The sequence below is a fragment of the Leucopleurus acutus genome (assembly GCF_964270905.1).
Source record: "Leucopleurus acutus genome assembly, chromosome: 2".
Lineage (NCBI taxonomy): Eukaryota > Metazoa > Chordata > Mammalia > Artiodactyla > Delphinidae > Leucopleurus > Leucopleurus acutus.
Genome location: NC_139143.1, coordinates 38,824,291 through 38,847,586, shown reverse-complemented (window position 1 = coordinate 38,847,586; position 23,296 = coordinate 38,824,291).

Here is a 23,296-nt window from a genome sequence, read left to right as displayed (position 1 = left end):
AGGTTAGATACCAGAGAGGGAGACAAGATGTAGATTACCTTACGGCAGTTCCGCACCTGTCTTGTTAAACAGGTTACAGCTTCAGGGGAGAGAAGGGATCCAGAAATCGCTTGGATTCTCAGTGAAGTCTTCGCAGAGACGGAGGTGCAAAATAGGTGGACTGGAAGAAACAAAAAAATTAACCTCGTGGGTAGATATGAAACGGAGCAGAGGTGCACAGATATTTAGACCCCGTTCTTTCTTGAAACGTCTAGAAAGTGAAACTGAAGCCAAATTACGGAGGGCCTGGAGTGTCAGTCTTAGGAGCCTGGCCGTACGGGGTTGACAGCGGGTGCCACGGACGGCTCGGAAGAGGGCAAGGGCATAACCCAAGAGCCCTGGGAGGTGTAGGAGAGGTCGCAGCGAGGGAGGTAGAAAGGCATGCGATTCTCCGAAGCAGTCACCGTCACCCAGGTGTAAACTCATAAACGGTAGACGCGGAGTAAGGGCGACACAGACGGCAGGGAGGAGTACGAGGGACACTAGAAAGGAAAACGGTCGGGGCTTCACCAGGGATTGGGTGCATTCCTTTCTCCCTCTAACAGAGGTTATCAGTAACCGGGCTAGTCGCTGGGAATCAAGAGTAAGCAAAACAGGCGTGATCTCTTCTTCCTCACGGACCACGGGGTAAACTTACCTACCTGAAACTGGATGCGAAAGGCGATGACGGCCATAAGCGAGAGGTGCGTGGTGTCACGTGAGCTACGGTAGGGAGACGAGATGAGTTGAGTAGGTAAGGGGACGCTTTCTTGACCAAGTGACACCTGAGAAGACATGAGAAGGGTGAGGCGGCATCAGTCAGCTGCAAACTAAACAGAGGGACACTTCCTGCAGAGGGGCAGCACGGGCAATGCGCCGTTGTAAGTATGCAGGCCTGAGAGGAGGCCACTGTGGGCAGGATGATTGAGAATGAAAGGAAGGAGCTGCAAGACGAGGCCGCAGAGATCACGCTCCACCCTGCCCAGGGGATGCCCTGCCCTGCGGACTAGCACACCCAGAGAGAGAGTACCAGTGCACAGCCAGATGACAAGCCTGCTCGACGATGCAAGCCAGTGCTGCTTCTTTCACCAAGAAGGTCTTGCCTGGTAAACTAAACAGCGTATCCATAGAGCGGACACGTGATTTACATTCTGAATCAGGCGCCCCGCCTTACGGAACGGCAACGGTTCTCAGGGGGGCCGGGCAGGAGCCGCTCCGCGCGTCTGTCCCAGGGACCCACCCGCCTGCGGGACCTCCGGCCGCCTCGCAGGAAGCTACGACGCCCAGTCCCACGGCTACCTGTGCAGCGAGGTGAACTCCGCGGACGCGTGCCACACACACTTCAAGTGGGAGGGCGGCCTGAGTGGCAAGGCGAGAGGCCGGCCTGCCGCGCAGACCAAGAAGGCGCTCTTCGGCCTGGGCCTAGGTGCTTGCGCCGCCCCCCTGGGCCTACCGAGCTCTGAGGGCCCTGCCCTGGAACCCCAGCCCCCCACCCACGCCCTTGGTTCAGTCACAGCAGAGGTGGCCACACCCACACCCTCTGTGACCTCTGCGTTCCACCCTCCTGCAGCCCCGCCCGCCCCCCTCCGCCGGTTGCCCTGGGCTACCGAAGCTGCATCCTGGGGCCAGGGGGTTCCCAGGAGGCCAAGGGAAGACACGATTGCCTTCAATGAGTCGCAGAGGCCTTACGTGGCCTTGTGTGGTTGGGCTCACCTCTTACGTTTCAGTGAACTCTGCGAGAGGACAGGGAGCTGCAGCCTCACAGTTGGGCTCCACGGTAAGGTGTGCGGGACAGACCTCAAACTGACCCACGGCATGGAGCAACACCCGCCATCGAGAGGTCTACAAGAGAGCCGCTGCAGCTAGCCCACAGGTCCGAGAAAACTAGATTCTTCTTTATCTAAGTGAGTTTTGGGGAGATTTGTTGCAAAGCATTATCACAGCAAGAGCCGACTAGTACAACATTCTCCAAATCACTGCCATGTCCACGGCTGCCACCGTGCCTACGTGTAAGGCAACTGTGTCCTCGAACTTTGAGAACTCCTGAATGAATTCTCGGTGCCTCTCCAACACAATGTACGTGGCTAAGGTGTCCCCAGATAACTTCACTAACGTACCACCGAGACCGCCCTAAGCTTTCATTAAACGCAATGCGACGCTCTTTCTATTCGTTTTCTGTTTCTACGTAGGTAAAATGCTTTCCGTCAATCTAAAAGGATGGAAAATTGGCACAAAACACTCTGTGCATAGTTGTTTTTCACAAAGGAAAATCACAAACGAAACAGGCATTTCACCGGGTGTAGAGCACTAACGCCCCCTAGTGCCTCTAAATGCCAAGTGAACAGAGGCACTTAATTAAATATCGAATCCCAGCTCTCTCCGCTTGAGAGGGAGAGCAAGCCATTCTCAAGTGGAGGAGGGATGTTTTCAGCAGCTATCTGCAACATTCTCTGGACCTGGCCACTGTGTAGCTACAAAGAAACCTTTTGTCTGAGGAAACTAACTAAAGAAACTTGGAAGTGGAAAAAGCGAGAAAGAATGAGACAATACCCTTATCTTGGTGACTCATTCACTTATTCGGTCACTTACCAAAGCAAATATCCACTACGTGTAGAGAGTACTGTGCTGAAAACCGCACAGGACACGGAGACGTACCCCCATTCGCAGGGAGGTTAGATACCAGAGAGGGAGACAAGATGTAGATTACCTTACGGCAGTTCCGCACCTGTCTTGTTAAACAGGTTACAGCTTCAGGGGAGAGAAGGGATCCAGAAATCGCTTGGATTCTCAGTGAAGTCTTCGCAGAGACGGAGGTGCAAAATAGGTGGACTGGAAGAAACAAAAAAATTAACCTCGTGGGTAGATATGAAACGGAGCAGAGGTGCACAGATATTTAGACCCCGTTCTTTCTTGAAACGTCTAGAAAGTGAAACTGAAGCCAAATTACGGAGGGCCTGGAGTGTCAGTCTTAGGAGCCTGGCCGTACGGGGTTGACAGCGGGTGCCACGGACGGCTCGGAAGAGGGCAAGGGCATAACCCAAGAGCCCTGGGAGGTGTAGGAGAGGTCGCAGCGAGGGAGGTAGAAAGGCATGCGATTCTCCGAAGCAGTCACCGTAACCCAGGTGTAAACTCATAAACGGTAGACGCGGAGTAAGGGCGACACAGACGGCAGGGAGGAGTACGAGGGACACTAGAAAGGAAAACGGTCGGGGCTTCACCAGGGATTGGGTGCATTCCTTTCTCCCTCTAACAGAGGTTATCAGTAACCGGGCTAGTCGCTGGGAATCAAGAGTAAGCAAAACAGGCGTGATCTCTTCTTCCTCACGGACCACGGGGTAAACTTACCTACCTGAAACTGGATGCGAAAGGCGATGACGGCCATAAGCGAGAGGTGCGTGGTGTCACGTGAGCTACGGTAGGGAGACGAGATGAGTTGAGTAGGTAAGGGGACGCTTTCTTGACCAAGTGACACCTGAGAAGACATGAGAAGGGTGAGGCGGCATCAGTCAGCTGCAAACTAAACAGAGGGACACTTCCTGCAGAGGGGCAGCACGGGCAATGCGCCGTTGTAAGTATGCAGGCCTGAGAGGAGGCCACTGTGGGCAGGATGATTGAGAATGAAAGGAAGGAGCTGCAAGACGAGGCCGCAGAGATCACGCTCCACCCTGCCCAGGGGATGCCCTGCCCTGCGGACTAGCACACCCAGAGAGAGAGTACCAGTGCACAGCCAGATGAGGAGCCTGCTCGAGGATGCAAGCCAACGCTGCTTCTTTCACCAAGAAAGTCTTGCCTGGTAAACTAAACAGCGTATCCATAGAGCGGACACGTGATTTACATTCTGAAGCAGGCGCCCCGCCTTACGGAACGGCGACGGTTCTCAGGGGGGCCGGGCAGGAGCCGCTCCGCGCGTCTGTCCCAGGGACCCACCCGCCTGCGGGACCTCCGGCCGCCTCGCAGGAAGCTACGACGCCCAGTCCCACGGCTACCTGTGCAGCGAGGTGTACTCCGCGGACGCGTGCCACACACACTTCAAGTGGGAGGGCGGCCTGAGTGGCAAGGCGAGAGGCCGGCCTGCCGCGCAGACCAAGAAGGCGCTCTTCGGCCTGGGCCTAGGTGCTTGCGCCGCCCCCCTGGGCCTACCGGGCTCTGAGGGCCCTGCCCTGGACCCCCAGCCCCCCACCCACGCCCTTGGTTCAGTCACAGCAGAGGTGGCCACACCCACACCCTCTGTGACCTCCGCGTTCCACCCTCCTGCAGCCCCGCCCGCCCCCCTCCGCCGGTTGCCCTGGGCTACCGAAGCTGCATTCTGGGGCCAGGGGGTTCCCAGGAGGCCAAGGGAAGACACGATGGCCTTCAATGAGTCGCAGAGGCCTTACGTGGCCTTGTGTGGTTGGGCTCACCTCTTACGTTTCAGTGAACTCTGCGAGAGGACAGGGACCTGCAGCCTCACAGTTGGGCTCCACGGTAAGGTGTGCGGGACAGACCTCAAACTGACCCACGGCATGGAGCAACACCCGCCATCAAGAGGTCTACAAGAGAGCCGCTGCAGCTAGCCCACAGGTCCGAGAAAACTAGATTCTTCTTTATGTAAGTGAGTTTTGGGGAGATTTGTTGCAAAGCATTATCACAGCAAGAGCCGACGAGTACAACATTCTCCAAATCACTGCCATGTCCACGGCTGCCACCGTGCCTACGTGTAAGGCAACTGTGTCCTCGAACTTTGAGAACTCCTGAATGAATTCTCGGTGCCTCTCCAACACAATGTACGTGGCTAAGGTGTCCCCAGATAACTTCACTAACGTACCACCGAGACCGCCCTAAGCTTTCATTAAACGCAATGCGACGCTCTTTCTATTCGTTTTCTGTTTCTACGTAGGTAAAATGCTTTCCGTCAATCTAAAAGGATGGAAAATTGGCACAAAACACTCTGTGCATAGTTGTTTTTCACAAAGGAAAATCACAAACGAAACAGGCATTTCACCGGGTGTAGAGCACTAACGCCCCCTAGTGCCTCTAAATGCCAAGTGAACAGAGGCGCTTAATTAAATATCGAATCCCAGCTCTCTCCGCTTGAGAGGGAGAGCAAGCCATTCTCAAGTGGAGGAGGGATGTTTTCAGCAGCTATCTGCAACATTCTCTGGACCTGGCCACTGTGTAGCTACAAAGAAACCTTTTGTCTGAGGAAACTAACTAAAGAAACTTGGAAGTGGAAAAAGCGAGAAAGAATGAGACAATACCCTTATCTTGGTGACTCATTCACTTATTCGGTCACTTACCAAAGCAAATATCCACTACGTGTAGAGAGTACTGTGCTGAAAACCGCACAGGACACGGAGACGTACCCCCATTCGCAGGGAGGTTAGATACCAGAGAGGGAGACAAGATGTAGATTACCTTACGGCAGTTCCGCACCTGTCTTGTTAAACTGTTTACAGCTTCAGGGGAGAGAAGGGATCCAGAAATCGCTTGGATTCTCAGTGAAGTCTTCGCAGAGACGGAGGTGCAAAATAGGTGGACTGGAAGAAACAAAAAAATTAACCTCGTGGGTAGATATGAAACGGAGCAGAGGTGCACAGATATGTAGACCCCGTTCTTTCTTGAAACGTCTAGAAAGTGAAACTGAAGCCAAATTACGGAGGGGCTGGAGTGTCAGTCTTAGAAGCTTGGCCGTACGGGGTTGACAGCGGGTGCCACGGACGGCTCGGAAGAGGGCAAGGGCATAACCCAAGAGCCCTGGGAGGTGTAGGAGAGGTCGCAGCGAGGGAGGTAGAAAGGCATGCGATTCTCCGAAGCAGTCACCGTAACCCAGGTGTAAACTCATAAACGGTAGACGCGGAGTAAGGGCGACACAGACGGCAGGGAGGAGTACGAGGGACACTAGAAAGGAAAACGGTCGGAGCTTCACCAGGGATTGGGTGCATTCCTTTCTCCCTCTAACAGAGGTTATCAGTAACCGGGCTAGTCGCTGGGAATCAAGAGTAAGCAAAACAGGCGTGATCTCTTCTTCCTCACGGACCACGGGGTAAACTTACCTACCTGAAACTGGATGCGAAAGGCGATGACGGCCATAAGCGAGAGGTGCGTGGTGTCACGTGAGCTACGGTAGGGAGACGAGATGAGTTGAGTAGGTAAGGGGACGCTTTCTTGACCAAGTGACACCTGAGAAGACATGAGAAGGGTGAGGCGGCATCAGTCGGCTGCAAACTAAACAGAGGGACACTTCCTGCAGAGGGGCAGCACGGGCAATGCGCCGTTGTAAGTATGCAGGCCTGAGAGGAGGCCACTGTGGGCAGGATGATTGAGAATGAAAGGAAGGAGCTGCAAGACGAGGCCGCAGAGATCACGCTCCACCCTGCCCAGGGGATGCCCTGCCCTGCGGACTAGCACACCCAGAGAGAGAGTACCAGTGCACAGCCAGATGACAAGCCTGCTCGACGATGCAAGCCAACGCTGCTTCTTTCACCAAGAAAGTCTTGCCTGGTAAACTAAACAGCGTATCCATAGAGCGGACACGTGATTTACATTCTGAAGCAGGCGCCCCGCCTTACGGAACGGCGACGGTTCTCAGGGGGGCCGGGCAGGAGCCGCTCCGCGCGTCTGTCCCAGGGACCCACCCGCCTGCGGGACCTCCGGCCGCCTCGCAGGAAGCTACGACGCCCAGTCCCACGGCTACCTGTGCAGCGAGGTGTACTCCGCGGACGCGTGCCACACACACTTCAAGTGGGAGGGCGGCCTGAGTGGCAAGGCGAAAGGCCGGCCTGCCGCGCAGACCAAGAAGGCGCTCTTCGGCCTGGGCCTAGGTGCTTGCGCCGCCCCCCTGGGCCTACTGGGCTCTGAGGGCCCTGCCCTGGACACCCAGCCCCCCACCCACACCCTCTGTGACCTCCGCGTTCCACCCTCCTGCAGCCCCGCCCGCCCCCCTCCGCCGGTTGCCCTGGGCTACCGAAGCTGCATCCTGGGGCCAGGGGATTCCCAGGAGGCCAAGGGAAGACACGATGGCCTTCAATGAGTCGCAGAGGCCTTACGTGGCCTTGTGTGGTTGGGCTCACCTCTTACGTTTCAGTGAACTCTGCGAGAGGACAGGGACCTGCAGCCTCACAGTTGGGCTCCACGGTAAGGTGTGCGGGACAGACCTCAAACTGACCCACGGCATGGAGCAACACCCGCCATCGAGAGGTCTACAAGAGAGCCGCTGCAGCTAGCCCACAGGTCCGAGAAAACTAGATTCTTCTTTATGTAAGTGAGTTTTGGGGAGATTTGTTGCAAAGCATTATCACAGCAAGAGCCGACTAGTACAACATTCTCCAAATCACTGCCATGTCCACGGCTGCCACCGTGCCTACGTGTAAGGCAACTGTGTCCTCGAACTTTGAGAACTCCTGAATGAATTCTCGGTGCCTCTCCAACACAATGTACGTGGCTAAGGTGTCCCCAGATAACTTCACTAACGTACCACCGAGACCGCCCTAAGCTTTCATTAAACGCAATGCGACGCTCTTTCTATTCGTTTTCTGTTTCTACGTAGGTAAAATGCTTTCCGTCAATCTAAAAGGATGGAAAATTGGCACAAAACACTCTGTGCATAGTTGTTTTTCACAAAGGAAAATCACAAACGAAACAGGCATTTCACCGGGTGTAGAGCACTAACGCCCCCTAGTGCCTCTAAATGCCAAGTGAACAGAGGCGCTTAATTAAATATCGAATCCCAGCTCTCTCCGCTTGAGAGGGAGAGCAAGCCATTCTCAAGTGGAGGAGGGATGTTTTCAGCAGCTATCTGCAACATTCTCTGGACCTGGCCACTGTGTAGCTACAAAGAAACCTTTTGTCTGAGGAAACTAACTAAAGAAACTTGGAAGTGGAAAAAGCGAGAAAGAATGAGACAATACCCTTATCATGGTGACTCATTCACTTATTCGGTCACTTACCAAATCAAATATCCACTACGTGTAGAGAGTACTGTGCTGAAAACCGCACAGGACACGGAGACATACCCCCATTCGCAGGGAGGTTAGATACCAGAGAGGGAGACAAGATGTAGATTACCTTACGGCAGTTCCGCACCTGTCTTGTTAAACTGTTTACAGCTTCAGGGGAAAGAAGGGATCCAGAAATCGCTTGGATTCTCAGTGAAGTCTTCGCAGAGACGGAGGTGCAAAATAGGTGGACTGGAAGAAACAAAAAAATTAACCTCGTGGGTAGATATGAAACGGAGCAGAGGTGCACAGATATGTAGACCCCGTTCTTTCTTGAAACGTCTAGAAAGTGAAACTGAAGCCAAATTACGGAGGGCCTGGAGTGTCAGTCTTAGGAGCTTGGCCGTACGGGGTTGACAGCGGGTGCCACGGACGGCTCGGAAGAGGGCAAGGGCATAACCCAAGAGCCCTGGGAGGTGTAGGAGAGGTCGCAGCGAGGGAGGTAGAAAGGCATGCGATTCTCCGAAGCAGTCACCGTAACCCAGGTGTAAACTCATAAACGGTAGACGCGGAGTAAGGGCGACACAGACGGCAGGGAGGAGTACGAGGGACACTAGAAAGGAAAACGGTCGGGGCTTCACCAGGGATTGGGTGCATTCCTTTCTCCCTCTAACAGAGGTTATCAGTAACCGGGCTAGTCGCTGGGAATCAAGAGTAAGCAAAACAGGCGTGATCTCTTCTTCCTCACGGGCCACGGGGTAAACTTACCTACCTGAAACTGGATGCGAAAGGCGATGACGGCCATAAGCGAGAGGTGCGTGGTGTCACGTGAGCTACGGTAGGGAGACGAGATGAGTTGAGTAGGTAAGGGGACGCTTTCTTGACCAAGTGACACCTGAGAAGACATGAGAAGGGTGAGGCGGCATCAGTCAGCTGCAAACTAAACAGAGGGACACTTCCTGCAGAGGGGCAGCACGGGCAATGCGCCGTTGTAAGTATGCAGGCCTGAGAGGAGGCCACTGTGGGCAGGATGATTGAGAATGAAAGGAAGGAGCTGCAAGACGAGGCCGCAGAGATCACGCTCCACCCTGCCCAGGGGATGCCCTGCCCTGCGGACTAGCACACCCAGAGAGAGAGTACCAGTGCACAGCCAGATGACAAGCCTGCTCGAGGATGCAAGCCAACGCTGCTTCTTTCACCAAGAAAGTCTTGCCTGGTAAACTAAACAGCGTATCCATAGAGCGGACACGTGATTTACATTCTGAAGCAGGCGCCCCGCCTTACGGAACGGCGACGGTTCTCAGGGGGGCCGGGCAGGAGCCGCTCCGCGCGTCTGTCCCAGGGACCCACCCGCCTGCGGGACCTCCGGCCGCCTCGCAGGAAGCTACGACGCCCAGTCCCACGGCTACCTGTGCAGCGAGGTGTACTCCGCGGACGCGTGCCACACACACTTCAAGTGGGAGGGCGGCCTGAGTGGCAAGGCGAGAGGCCGGCCTGCCGCGCAGACCAAGAAGGCGCTCTTCGGCCTGGGCCTAGGTGCTTGAGACGCCCCCCTGGGCCTACCGGGCTCTGAGGGCCCTGCCCTGGACCCCCAGCCCCCCACCCACGCCCTTGGTTCAGTCACAGCAGAGGTGGCCACACCCACACCCTCTGTGACCTCCGCGTTCCACCCTCCTGCAGCCCCGCCCGCCCCCCTCCGCCGGTTGCCCTGGGCTACCGAAGCTGCATCCTGGGGCCAGGGGGTTCCCAGGAGGCCAAGGGAAGACACGATGGCCTTCAATGAGTCGCAGAGGCCTTACGTGGCCTTGTGTGGTTGGGCTCACCTCTTACGTTTCAGTGAACTCTGCGAGAGGACAGGGAGCTGCAGCCTCACAGTTGGGCTCCACGGTAAGGTGTGCGGGACAGACCTCAAACTGACCCACGGCATGGAGCAACACCCGCCATCGAGAGGTCTACAAGAGAGCCGCTGCAGCTAGCCCACAGGTCCGAGAAAACTAGATTCTTCTTTATGTAAGTGAGTTTTGGGGAGATTTGTTGCAAAGCATTATCACAGCAAGAGCCGACTAGTACAACATTCTCCAAATCACTGCCATGTCCACGGCTGCCACCGTGCCTACGTGTAAGGCAACCGTGTCCTCGAACTTTGAGAACTCCTGAATGAATTCTCGGTGCCTCTCCAACACAATGTACGTGGCTAAGGTGTCCCCAGATAACTTCACTAACGTACCACCGAGACCGCCCTAAGCTTTCATTAAACGCAATGCAACGCTCTTTCTATTCCTTTTCTGTTTCTACGTAGGTAAAATGCTTTCCGTCAATCTAAAAGGATGGAAAATTGGCACAAAACACTCTGTGCATAGTTGTTTTTCACAAAGGAAAATCACAAACGAAACAGGCATTTCACCGGGTGTAGAGCACTAACGCCCCCTAGTGCCTCTAAATGCCAAGTGAACAGAGGCGCTTAATTAAATATCGAATCCCAGCTCTCTCCGCTTGAGAGGGAGAGCAAGCCATTCTCAAGTGGAGGAGGGATGTTTCCAGCAGCTATCTGCAACATTCTCTGGACCTGGCCACTGTGTAGCTACAAAGAAACCTTTTGTCTGAGGAAACTAACTAAAGAAACTTGGAAGTGGAAAAAGCGAGAAAGAATGAGACAATACCCTTATCTTGGTGACTCATTCACTTATTCGGTCACTTACCAAATCAAATATCCACTACGTGTAGAGAGTACTGTGCTGAAAACCGCACAGGACACGGAGACGTACCCCCATTCGCAGGGAGGTTAGATACCAGAGAGGGAGACAAGATGTAGATTACCTTACGGCAGTTCCGCACCTGTCTTGTTAAACTGTTTACAGCTTCAGGGGAGAGAAGGGATCCAGAAATCGCTTGGATTCTCAGTGAAGTCTTCGCAGAGACGGAGGTGCAAAATAGGTGGACTGGAAGAAACAAAAAAATTAACCTCGTGGGTAGATATGAAACGGAGCAGAGGTGCACAGATATTTAGACCCCGTTCTTTCTTGAAACGTCTAGAAAGTGAAACTGAAGCCAAATTACGGAGGGCCTGGAGTGTCAGTCTTAGGAGCCTGGCCGTACGGGGTTGACAGCGGGTGCCACGGACGGCTCGGAAGAGGGCAAGGGCATAACCCAAGAGCCCTGGGAGGTGTAGGAGAGGTCGCAGCGAGGGAGGTAGAAAGGCATGCGATTCTCCGAAGCAGTCACCGTAACCCAGGTGTAAACTCATAAACGGTAGACGCGGAGTAAGGGCGACACAGACGGCAGGGAGGAGTACGAGGGACACTAGAAAGGAAAACGGTCGGGGCTTCACCAGGGATTGGGTGCATTCCTTTCTCCCTCTAACAGAGGTTATCAGTAACCGGGCTAGTCGCTGGGAATCAAGAGTAAGCAAAACAGGCGTGATCTCTTCTTCCTCACGGACCACGGGGTAAACTTACCTACCTGAAACTGGATGCGAAAGGCGATGACGGCCATAAGCGAGAGGTGCGTGGTGTCACGTGAGCTACGGTAGGGAGACGAGATGAGTTGAGTAGGTAAGGGGACGCTTTCTTGACCAAGTGACACCTGAGAAGACATGAGAAGGGTGAGGCGGCATCAGTCGGCTGCAAACTAAACAGAGGGACACTTCCTGCAGAGGGGCAGCACGGGCAATGCGCCGTTGTAAGTATGCAGGCCTGAGAGGAGGCCACTGTGGGCAGGATGATTGAGAATGAAAGGAAGGAGCTGCAAGACGAGGCCGCAGAGATCACGCTCCACCCTGCCCAGGGGATGCCCTGCCCTGCGGACTAGCACACCCAGAGAGAGAGTACCAGTGCACAGCCAGATGACAAGCCTGCTCGACGATGCAAGCCAACGCTGCTTCTTTCACCAAGAAAGTCTTGCCTGGTAAACTAAACAGCGTATCCATAGAGCGGACACGTGATTTACATTCTGAAGCAGGCGCCCCGCCTTACGGAACGGCGACGGTTCTCAGGGGGGCCGGGCAGGAGCCGCTCCGCGCGTCTGTCCCAGGGACCCACCCGCCTGCGGGACCTCCGGCCGCCTCGCAGGAAGCTACGACGCCCAGTCCCACGGCTACCTGTGCAGCGAGGTGTACTCCGCGGACGCGTGCCACACACACTTCAAGTGGGAGGGCGGCCTGAGTGGCAAGGCGAAAGGCCGGCCTGCCGCGCAGACCAAGAAGGCGCTCTTCGGCCTGGGCCTAGGTGCTTGCGCCGCCCCCCTGGGCCTACTGGGCTCTGAGGGCCCTGCCCTGGACACCCAGCCCCCCACCCACACCCTCTGTGACCTCCGCGTTCCACCCTCCTGCAGCCCCGCCCGCCCCCCTCCGCCGGTTGCCCTGGGCTACCGAAGCTGCATCCTGGGGCCAGGGGATTCCCAGGAGGCCAAGGGAAGACACGATGGCCTTCAATGAGTCGCAGAGGCCTTACGTGGCCTTGTGTGGTTGGGCTCACCTCTTACGTTTCAGTGAACTCTGCGAGAGGACAGGGACCTGCAGCCTCACAGTTGGGCTCCACGGTAAGGTGTGCGGGACAGACCTCAAACTGACCCACGGCATGGAGCAACACCCGCCATCGAGAGGTCTACAAGAGAGCCGCTGCAGCTAGCCCACAGGTCCGAGAAAACTAGATTCTTCTTTATGTAAGTGAGTTTTGGGGAGATTTGTTGCAAAGCATTATCACAGCAAGAGCCGACTAGTACAACATTCTCCAAATCACTGCCATGTCCACGGCTGCCACCGTGCCTACGTGTAAGGCAACTGTGTCCTCGAACTTTGAGAACTCCTGAATGAATTCTCGGTGCCTCTCCAACACAATGTACGTGGCTAAGGTGTCCCCAGATAACTTCACTAACGTACCACCGAGACCGCCCTAAGCTTTCATTAAACGCAATGCGACGCTCTTTCTATTCGTTTTCTGTTTCTACGTAGGTAAAATGCTTTCCGTCAATCTAAAAGGATGGAAAATTGGCACAAAACACTCTGTGCATAGTTGTTTTTCACAAAGGAAAATCACAAACGAAACAGGCATTTCACCGGGTGTAGAGCACTAACGCCCCCTAGTGCCTCTAAATGCCAAGTGAACAGAGGCGCTTAATTAAATATCGAATCCCAGCTCTCTCCGCTTGAGAGGGAGAGCAAGCCATTCTCAAGTGGAGGAGGGATGTTTTCAGCAGCTATCTGCAACATTCTCTGGACCTGGCCACTGTGTAGCTACAAAGAAACCTTTTGTCTGAGGAAACTAACTAAAGAAACTTGGAAGTGGAAAAAGCGAGAAAGAATGAGACAATACCCTTATCATGGTGACTCATTCACTTATTCGGTCACTTACCAAATCAAATATCCACTACGTGTAGAGAGTACTGTGCTGAAAACCGCACAGGACACGGAGACATACCCCCATTCGCAGGGAGGTTAGATACCAGAGAGGGAGACAAGATGTAGATTACCTTACGGCAGTTCCGCACCTGTCTTGTTAAACTGTTTACAGCTTCAGGGGAAAGAAGGGATCCAGAAATCGCTTGGATTCTCAGTGAAGTCTTCGCAGAGACGGAGGTGCAAAATAGGTGGACTGGAAGAAACAAAAAAATTAACCTCGTGGGTAGATATGAAACGGAGCAGAGGTGCACAGATATGTAGACCCCGTTCTTTCTTGAAACGTCTAGAAAGTGAAACTGAAGCCAAATTACGGAGGGCCTGGAGTGTCAGTCTTAGGAGCTTGGCCGTACGGGGTTGACAGCGGGTGCCACGGACGGCTCGGAAGAGGGCAAGGGCATAACCCAAGAGCCCTGGGAGGTGTAGGAGAGGTCGCAGCGAGGGAGGTAGAAAGGCATGCGATTCTCCGAAGCAGTCACCGTAACCCAGGTGTAAACTCATAAACGGTAGACGCGGAGTAAGGGCGACACAGACGGCAGGGAGGAGTACGAGGGACACTAGAAAGGAAAACGGTCGGGGCTTCACCAGGGATTGGGTGCATTCCTTTCTCCCTCTAACAGAGGTTATCAGTAACCGGGCTAGTCGCTGGGAATCAAGAGTAAGCAAAACAGGCGTGATCTCTTCTTCCTCACGGGCCACGGGGTAAACTTACCTACCTGAAACTGGATGCGAAAGGCGATGACGGCCATAAGCGAGAGGTGCGTGGTGTCACGTGAGCTACGGTAGGGAGACGAGATGAGTTGAGTAGGTAAGGGGACGCTTTCTTGACCAAGTGACACCTGAGAAGACATGAGAAGGGTGAGGCGGCATCAGTCAGCTGCAAACTAAACAGAGGGACACTTCCTGCAGAGGGGCAGCACGGGCAATGCGCCGTTGTAAGTATGCAGGCCTGAGAGGAGGCCACTGTGGGCAGGATGATTGAGAATGAAAGGAAGGAGCTGCAAGACGAGGCCGCAGAGATCACGCTCCACCCTGCCCAGGGGATGCCCTGCCCTGCGGACTAGCACACCCAGAGAGAGAGTACCAGTGCACAGCCAGATGACAAGCCTGCTCGAGGATGCAAGCCAACGCTGCTTCTTTCACCAAGAAAGTCTTGCCTGGTAAACTAAACAGCGTATCCATAGAGCGGACACGTGATTTACATTCTGAAGCAGGCGCCCCGCCTTACGGAACGGCGACGGTTCTCAGGGGGGCCGGGCAGGAGCCGCTCCGCGCGTCTGTCCCAGGGACCCACCCGCCTGCGGGACCTCCGGCCGCCTCGCAGGAAGCTACGACGCCCAGTCCCACGGCTACCTGTGCAGCGAGGTGTACTCCGCGGACGCGTGCCACACACACTTCAAGTGGGAGGGCGGCCTGAGTGGCAAGGCGAGAGGCCGGCCTGCCGCGCAGACCAAGAAGGCGCTCTTCGGCCTGGGCCTAGGTGCTTGAGACGCCCCCCTGGGCCTACCGGGCTCTGAGGGCCCTGCCCTGGACCCCCAGCCCCCCACCCACGCCCTTGGTTCAGTCACAGCAGAGGTGGCCACACCCACACCCTCTGTGACCTCCGCGTTCCACCCTCCTGCAGCCCCGCCCGCCCCCCTCCGCCGGTTGCCCTGGGCTACCGAAGCTGCATCCTGGGGCCAGGGGGTTCCCAGGAGGCCAAGGGAAGACACGATGGCCTTCAATGAGTCGCAGAGGCCTTACGTGGCCTTGTGTGGTTGGGCTCACCTCTTACGTTTCAGTGAACTCTGCGAGAGGACAGGGAGCTGCAGCCTCACAGTTGGGCTCCACGGTAAGGTGTGCGGGACAGACCTCAAACTGACCCACGGCATGGAGCAACACCCGCCATCGAGAGGTCTACAAGAGAGCCGCTGCAGCTAGCCCACAGGTCCGAGAAAACTAGATTCTTCTTTATGTAAGTGAGTTTTGGGGAGATTTGTTGCAAAGCATTATCACAGCAAGAGCCGACTAGTACAACATTCTCCAAATCACTGCCATGTCCACGGCTGCCACCGTGCCTACGTGTAAGGCAACCGTGTCCTCGAACTTTGAGAACTCCTGAATGAATTCTCGGTGCCTCTCCAACACAATGTACGTGGCTAAGGTGTCCCCAGATAACTTCACTAACGTACCACCGAGACCGCCCTAAGCTTTCATTAAACGCAATGCAACGCTCTTTCTATTCCTTTTCTGTTTCTACGTAGGTAAAATGCTTTCCGTCAATCTAAAAGGATGGAAAATTGGCACAAAACACTCTGTGCATAGTTGTTTTTCACAAAGGAAAATCACAAACGAAACAGGCATTTCACCGGGTGTAGAGCACTAACGCCCCCTAGTGCCTCTAAATGCCAAGTGAACAGAGGCGCTTAATTAAATATCGAATCCCAGCTCTCTCCGCTTGAGAGGGAGAGCAAGCCATTCTCAAGTGGAGGAGGGATGTTTCCAGCAGCTATCTGCAACATTCTCTGGACCTGGCCACTGTGTAGCTACAAAGAAACCTTTTGTCTGAGGAAACTAACTAAAGAAACTTGGAAGTGGAAAAAGCGAGAAAGAATGAGACAATACCCTTATCTTGGTGACTCATTCACTTATTCGGTCACTTACCAAATCAAATATCCAATACGTGTAGAGAGTACTGTGCTGAAAACCGCACAGGACACGGAGACGTACCCCCATTCGCAGGGAGGTTAGATACCAGAGAGGGAGACAAGATGTAGATTACCTTACGGCAGTTCCGCACCTGTCTTGTTAAACTGTTTACAGCTTCAGGGGAGAGAAGGGATCCAGAAATCGCTTGGATTCTCAGTGAAGTCTTCGCAGAGACGGAGGTGCAAAATAGGTGGACTGGAAGAAACAAAAAAATTAACCTCGTGGGTAGATATGAAACGGAGCAGAGGTGCACAGATATTTAGACCCCGTTCTTTCTTGAAACGTCTAGAAAGTGAAACTGAAGCCAAATTACGGAGGGCCTGGAGTGTCAGTCTTAGGAGCCTGGCCGTACGGGGTTGACAGCGGGTGCCACGGACGGCTCGGAAGAGGGCAAGGGCATAACCCAAGAGCCCTGGGAGGTGTAGGAGAGGTCGCAGCGAGGGAGGTAGAAAGGCATGCGATTCTCCGAAGCAGTCACCGTAACCCAGGTGTAAACTCATAAACGGTAGACGCGGAGTAAGGGCGACACAGACGGCAGGGAGGAGTACGAGGGACACTAGAAAGGAAAACGGTCGGGGCTTCACCAGGGATTGGGTGCATTCCTTTCTCCCTCTAACAGAGGTTATCAGTAACCGGGCTAGTCGCTGGGAATCAAGAGTAAGCAAAACAGGCGTGATCTCTTCTTCCTCACGGGCCACGGGGTAAACTTACCTACCTGAAACTGGATGCGAAAGGCGATGACGGCCATAAGCGAGAGGTGCGTGGTGTCACGTGAGCTACGGTAGGGAGACGAGATGAGTTGAGTAGGTAAGGGGACGCTTTCTTGACCAAGTGACACCTGAGAAGAGATGAGAAGGGTGAGGCGGCATCAGTCAGCTGCAAACTAAACAGAGAGACACTTCCTGCAGAGGGGCAGCACGGGCAATGCGCCGTTGTAAGTATGCAGGCCTGAGAGGAGGCCACTGTGGGCAGGATGATTGAGAATGAAAGGAAGGAGCTGTAAGATGAGGCCGCAGAGATCACGCTCCACCCTGCCCAGGGGATGCCCTGCCCTGCGGACTAGCACACCCAGAGAGAGAGTACCAGTGCACAGCCAGATGAGAAGCCTGCTCGAGGATGCAAGCCAACGCTGCTTCTTTCACCAAGAAAGTCTTGCCTGGTAAACTAAACAGCGTATCCATAGAGCGGACACGTGATTTACATTCTGAAGCAGGCGCCCCGCCTTACGGAACGGCGACGGTTCTCAGGGGGGCCGGGCTGGAGCCGCTCCGCGCGTCTGTCCCAGGGACCCACCCGCCTGCGGGACCTCCGGCCGCCTCGCAGGAAGCTACGACGCCAAGTCCCACGGCTACCTGTGCAGCGAGGTGTACTCCGCGGACGCGTGCCACACACACTTCAAGTGGGAGGGCGGCCTGAGTGGCAAGGCGAGAGGCCGGCCTGCCACGCAGACCAAGAAGGCGCTCTTCGGCCTGGGCCTAGGTGCTTGCGCCGCCCCCCTGGGCCTACCGGGCTCTGAGGGCCCTGCCCTGGACCCCCAGCCCCCCCACCCACGCCCTTGGTTCAGTCACAGCAGAGGTGGCCACACCCACACCCTCTGTGACCTCCGCGTTCCACCCTCCTGCAGCCCCGCCCGCAGCCCTCCGCCGGTTGCCCTGGGCTACCGAAGCTGCATCCTGGGGCCAGGGGATTCCCAGGAGGCCAAGGGAAGACACGATGGCCTTCAATGAGTCGCAGAGGCCTTACGTGGCCTTGTGTGGTTGGGCTCACCTCTTACGTTTCAGTGAACTCTGCGAGAGGACAGGGAGCTGCAGCCTCACAGTTGGGCTCCACGGTAAGGTGTGCGGGACAGACCTCAAACTGACCCACGGCATGGAGCAACACCCGCCATCGAGAGGTCTACAAGAGAGCCGCTGCAGCTAGCCCACAGGTCCGAGAAAACTAGATTCTTCTTTATGTAAGTGAGTTTTGGGGAGATTTGTTGCAAAGCATTATCACAGCAAGAGCCGACTAGTACAACATTCTCCAAATCACTGCCATGTCCACGGCTGCCACCGTGCCTACGTGTAAGGCAACTGTGTCCTCGAACTTTGAGAACTCCTGAATGAATTCTCGGTGCCTCTCCAACACAATGTACGTGGCTAAGGTGTCCCCAGATAACTTCACTAACGTACCACCGAGACCGCCCTAAGCTTTCAGTAAACGCAATGCGACGCTCTTTCTATTCGTTTTCTGTTTCTACGTAGGTAAAATGCTTTCCGTCAATCTAAAAGGATGGAAAATTGGCACAAAACACTCTGTGCATAGTTGTTTTTCACAAAGGAAAATCACAAAAGAAACAGGCATTTCACCGGGTGTAGAGCACTAACGCCCCCTAGTGCCTCTAAATGCCAAGTGAACAGAGGCGCTTAATTAAATATCGAATCCCAGCTCTCTCCGCTTGAGAGGGAGAGCAAGCCATTCTCAAGTGGAGGAGGGATGTTTTCAGCAGCTATCTGCAACATTCTCTGGACCTGGCCACTGTGTAGCTACAAAGAAACCTTTTGTCTGAGGAAACTAACTAAAGAAACTTGGAAGTGGAAAAAGCGAGAAAGAATGAGACAATACCCTTATCTTGGTGACTCATTCACTTATTCGGTCACTTACCAAATCAAATATCCACTACGTGTAGAGAGTACTGTGCTGAAAACCGCACAGGACACGGAGACGTACCCCCATTCGCAGGGAGGTTACATACCAGAGAGGGAGACAAGATGTAGATTACCTTACGGCAGTTCCGCACCTGTCTTGTTAAACTGTTTACAGCTTCAGGGGAGAGAAGGGATCCAGAAATCGCTTGGATTCTCAGTGAAGTCTTCGCAGAGACGGAGGTGCAAAATAGGTGGACTGGAAGAAACAAAAAAATTAACCTCGTGGGTAGATATGAAACGGAGCAGAGGTGCACAGATATTTAGACCCCGTTCTTTCTTGAAACGTCTAGAAAGTGAAACTGAAGCCAAATTACGGAGGGCCTGGAGTGTCAGTCTTAGGAGCTTGGCCGTACGGGGTTGACAGCGGGTGCCACGGACGGCTCGGAAGAGGGCAAGGGCATAACCCAAGAGCCCTGGGAGGTGTAGGAGAGGTCGCAGCGAGGGAGGTAGAAAGGCATGCGATTCTCCGAAGCAGTCACCGTAACCCAGGTGTAAACTCATAAACGGTAGACGCGGAGTAAGGGCGACACAGACGGCAGGGAGGAGTACGAGGGACACTAGAAAGGAAAACGGTCGGGGCTTCACCAGGGATTGGGTGCATTCCTTTCTCCCTCTAACAGAGGTTATCAGTAACCGGGCTAGTCGCTGGGAATCAAGAGTAAGCAAAACAGGCGTGATCTCTTCTTCCTCACGGGCCACGGGGTAAACTTACCTACCTGAAACTGGATGCGAAAGGCGATGACGGCCATAAGCGAGAGGTGCGTGGTGTCACGTGAGCTACGGTAGGGAGACGAGATGAGTTGAGTAGGTAAGGGGACGCTTTCTTGACCAAGTGACACCTGAGAAGACATGAGAAGGGTGAGGCGGCATCAGTCAGCTGCAAACTAAACAGAGGGACACTTCCTGCAGAGGGGCAGCACGGGCAATGCGCCGTTGTAAGTATGCAGGCCTGAGAGGAGGCCACTGTGGGCAGGATGATTGAGAATGAAAGGAAGGAGCTGCAAGACGAGGCCGCAGAGATCACGCTCCACCCTGCCCAGGGGATGCCCTGCCCTGCGGACTAGCACACCCAGAGAGAGAGTACCAGTGCACAGCCAGATGACAAGCCTGCTCGACGATGCAAGCCAACGCTGCTTCTTTCACCAAGAAAGTCTTGCCTGGTAAACTAAACAGCGTATCCATAGAGCGGACACGTGATTTACATTCTGAAGCAGGCGCCCCGCCTTACGGAACGGCGACGGTTCTCAGGGGGGCCGGGCAGGAGCCGCTCTGCGCGTCTGTCCCAGGGACCCACCCGCCTGCGGGACCTCCGGCCGCCTCGCAGGAAGCTACGACGCCCAGTCCCACGGCTACCTGTGCAGCGAGGTGTACTCCGCGGACGCGTGCCACACACACTTCAAGTGGTTGGGCGGCCTGAGTGGCAAGGCGAGAGGCCTGCCTGCCGCGCAGACCAAGAAGGCGCTCTTCGGCCTGGGCCTAGGTGCTTGCGCCGCCCCCCTGGGCCTACCGGGCTCTGAGGGCCCTGCCCTGGACCCCCAGCCCCCCACCCACGCCTTTGGTTCAGTCACAGTAAAGGTGGCCACACCCACACCCTCTGTGACCTCTGCGTTCCACCCTCCTGCAGCCCCGCCCGCCCCCCTCCACCGGTTGCCCTGGGCTACCGAAGCTGCATCCTGGGGCCAGGGGGTTCCCAGGAGGCCAAGGGAAGACACGATGGCCTTCAATGAGTCGCAGAGGCCTTACGTGGCCTTGTGTGGTTGGGCTCACCTCTTACGTTTCAGTGAACTCTGCGAGAGGACAGGGACCTGCAGCCTCACAGTTGGGCTCCACGGTAAGGTGTGCGGGACAGACCTCAAACTGACCCACGGCATGGAGCAACACCCGCCATCGAGAGGTCTACAAGAGAGCCGCTGCAGCTAGCCCACAGGTCCGAGAAAACTAGATTCTTCTTTATGTAAGTGAGTTTTGGGGAGATTTGTTGCAAAGCATTATCACAGCAAGAGCCGACTAGTACAACATTCTCCAAATCACTGCCATGTCCACGGCTGCCACCGTGCCTACGTGTAAGGCAACTGTGTCCTCGAACTTTGAGAACTCCTGAATGAATTCTCGGTGCCTCTCCAACACAATGTACGTGGCTAAGGTGTCCCCAGATAACTTCACTAACGTACCACCGAGACCGCCCTAAGCTTTCATTAAACGCAATGCGACGCTCTTTCTATTCGTTTTCTGTTTCTACGTAGGTAAAATGCTTTCCGTCAATCTAAAAGGATGGAAAATTGGCACAAAACACTCTGTGCATAGTTGTTTTTCACAAAGGAAAATCACAAACGAAACAGGCATTTCACCGGGTGTAGAGCACTAACGCCCCCTAGTGCCTCTAAATGCCAAGTGAACAGAGGCGCTTAATTAAATATCGAATCCCAGCTCTCTCCGCTTGAGAGGGAGAGCAAGCCATTCTCAAGTGGAGGAGGGATGTTTTCAGCAGCTATCTGCAACATTCTCTGGACCTGGCCACTGTGTAGCTACAAAGAAACCTTTTGTCTGAGGAAACTAACTAAAGAAACTTGGAAGTGGAAAAAGCGAGAAAGAATGAGACAATACCCTTATCATGGTGACTCATTCACTTATTCGGTCACTTACCAAATCAAATATCCACTACGTGTAGAGAGTACTGTGCTGAAAACCGCACAGGACACGGAGACATACCCCCATTCGCAGGGAGGTTAGATACCAGAGAGGGAGACAAGATGTAGATTACCTTACGGCAGTTCCGCACCTGTCTTGTTAAACTGTTTACAGCTTCAGGGGAGAGAAGGGATCCAGAAATCGCTTGGATTCTCAGTGAAGTCTTCGCAGAGACGGAGGTGCAAAATAGGTGGACTGGAAGAAACAAAAAAATTAACCTCGTGGGTAGATATGAAACGGAGCAGAGGTGCACAGATATTTAGACCCCGTTCTTTCTTGAAACGTCTAGAAAGTGAAACTGAAGCCAAATTACGGAGGGCCTGGAGTGTCAGTCTTAGGAGCCTGGCCGTACGGGGTTGACAGCGGGTGCCACGGACGGCTCGGAAGAGGGCAAGGGCATAACCCAAGAGCCCTGGGAGGTGTAGGAGAGGTCGCAGCGAGGGAGGTAGAAAGGCATGCGATTCTCCGAAGCAGTCACCGTAACCCAGGTGTAAACTCATAAACGGTAGACGCGGAGTAAGGGCGACACAGACGGCAGGGAGGAGTACGAGGGACACTAGAAAGGAAAACGGTCGGGGCTTCACCAGGGATTGGGTGCATTCCTTTCTCCCTCTAACAGAGGTTATCAGTAACCGGGCTAGTCGCTGGGAATCAAGAGTAAGCAAAACAGGCGTGATCTCTTCTTCCTCACGGGCCACGGGGTAAACTTACCTACCTGAAACTGGATGCGAAAGGCGATGACGGCCATAAGCGAGAGGTGCGTGGTGTCACGTGAGCTACGGTAGGGAGACGAGATGAGTTGAGTAGGTAAGGGGACGCTTTCTTGACCAAGTGACACCTGAGAAGACATGAGAAGGGTGAGGCGGCATCAGTCAGCTGCAAACTAAACAGAGGGACACTTCCTGCAGAGGGGCAGCACGGGCAATGCGCCGTTGTAAGTATGCAGGCCTGAGAGGAGGCCACTGTGGGCAGGATGATTGAGAATGAAAGGAAGGAGCTGCAAGACGAGGCCGCAGAGATCACGCTCCACCCTGCCCAGGGGATGCCCTGCCCTGCGGACTAGCACACCCAGAGAGAGAGTACCAGTGCACAGCCAGATGAGAAGCCTGCTCGAGGATGCAAGCCAACGCTGCTTCTTTCACCAAGAAAGTCTTGCCTGGTAAACTAAACAGCGTATCCATAGAGCGGACACGTGATTTACATTCTGAAGCAGGCGCCCCGCCTTACGGAACGGCGACGGTTCTCAGGGGGGCCGGGCAGGAGCCGCTCCGCGCGTCTGTCCCAGGGACCCACCCGCCTGCGGGACCTCCGGCCGCCTCGCAGGAAGCTACGACGCCCAGTCCCACGGCTACCTGTGCAGCGAGGTGTACTCCGCGGACGCGTGCCACACACACTTCAAGTGGGAGGGCGGCCTGAGTGGCAAGGCGAGAGGCCGGCCTGCCGCGCAGACCAAGAAGGCGCTCTTCGGCCTGGGCCTAGGTGCTTGAGCCGCCCCCCTGGGCCTACCGGGCTCTGAGGGCCCTGCCCTGGACCCCCAGCCCCCCACCCACGCCCTTGGTTCAGTCACAGCAGAGGTGGCCACACCCACACCCTCTGTGACCTCCGCGTTCCACCCTCCTGCAGCCCCGCCCGCCCCCCTCCGCCAGTTGCCCTGGGCTACCGAAGCTGCATCCTGGGGCCAGGGGGTTCCCAGGAGGCCAAGGGAAGACACGATGGCCTTCAATGAGTCGCAGAGGCCTTACGTGGCCTTGTGTGGTTGGGCTCACCTCTTACGTTTCAGTGAACTCTGCGAGAGGACAGGGACCTGCAGCCTCACAGTTGGGCTCCACGGTAAGGTGTGCGGGACAGACCTCAAACTGACCCACGGCATGGAGCAACACCCGCCATCGAGAGGTCTACAAGAGAGCCGC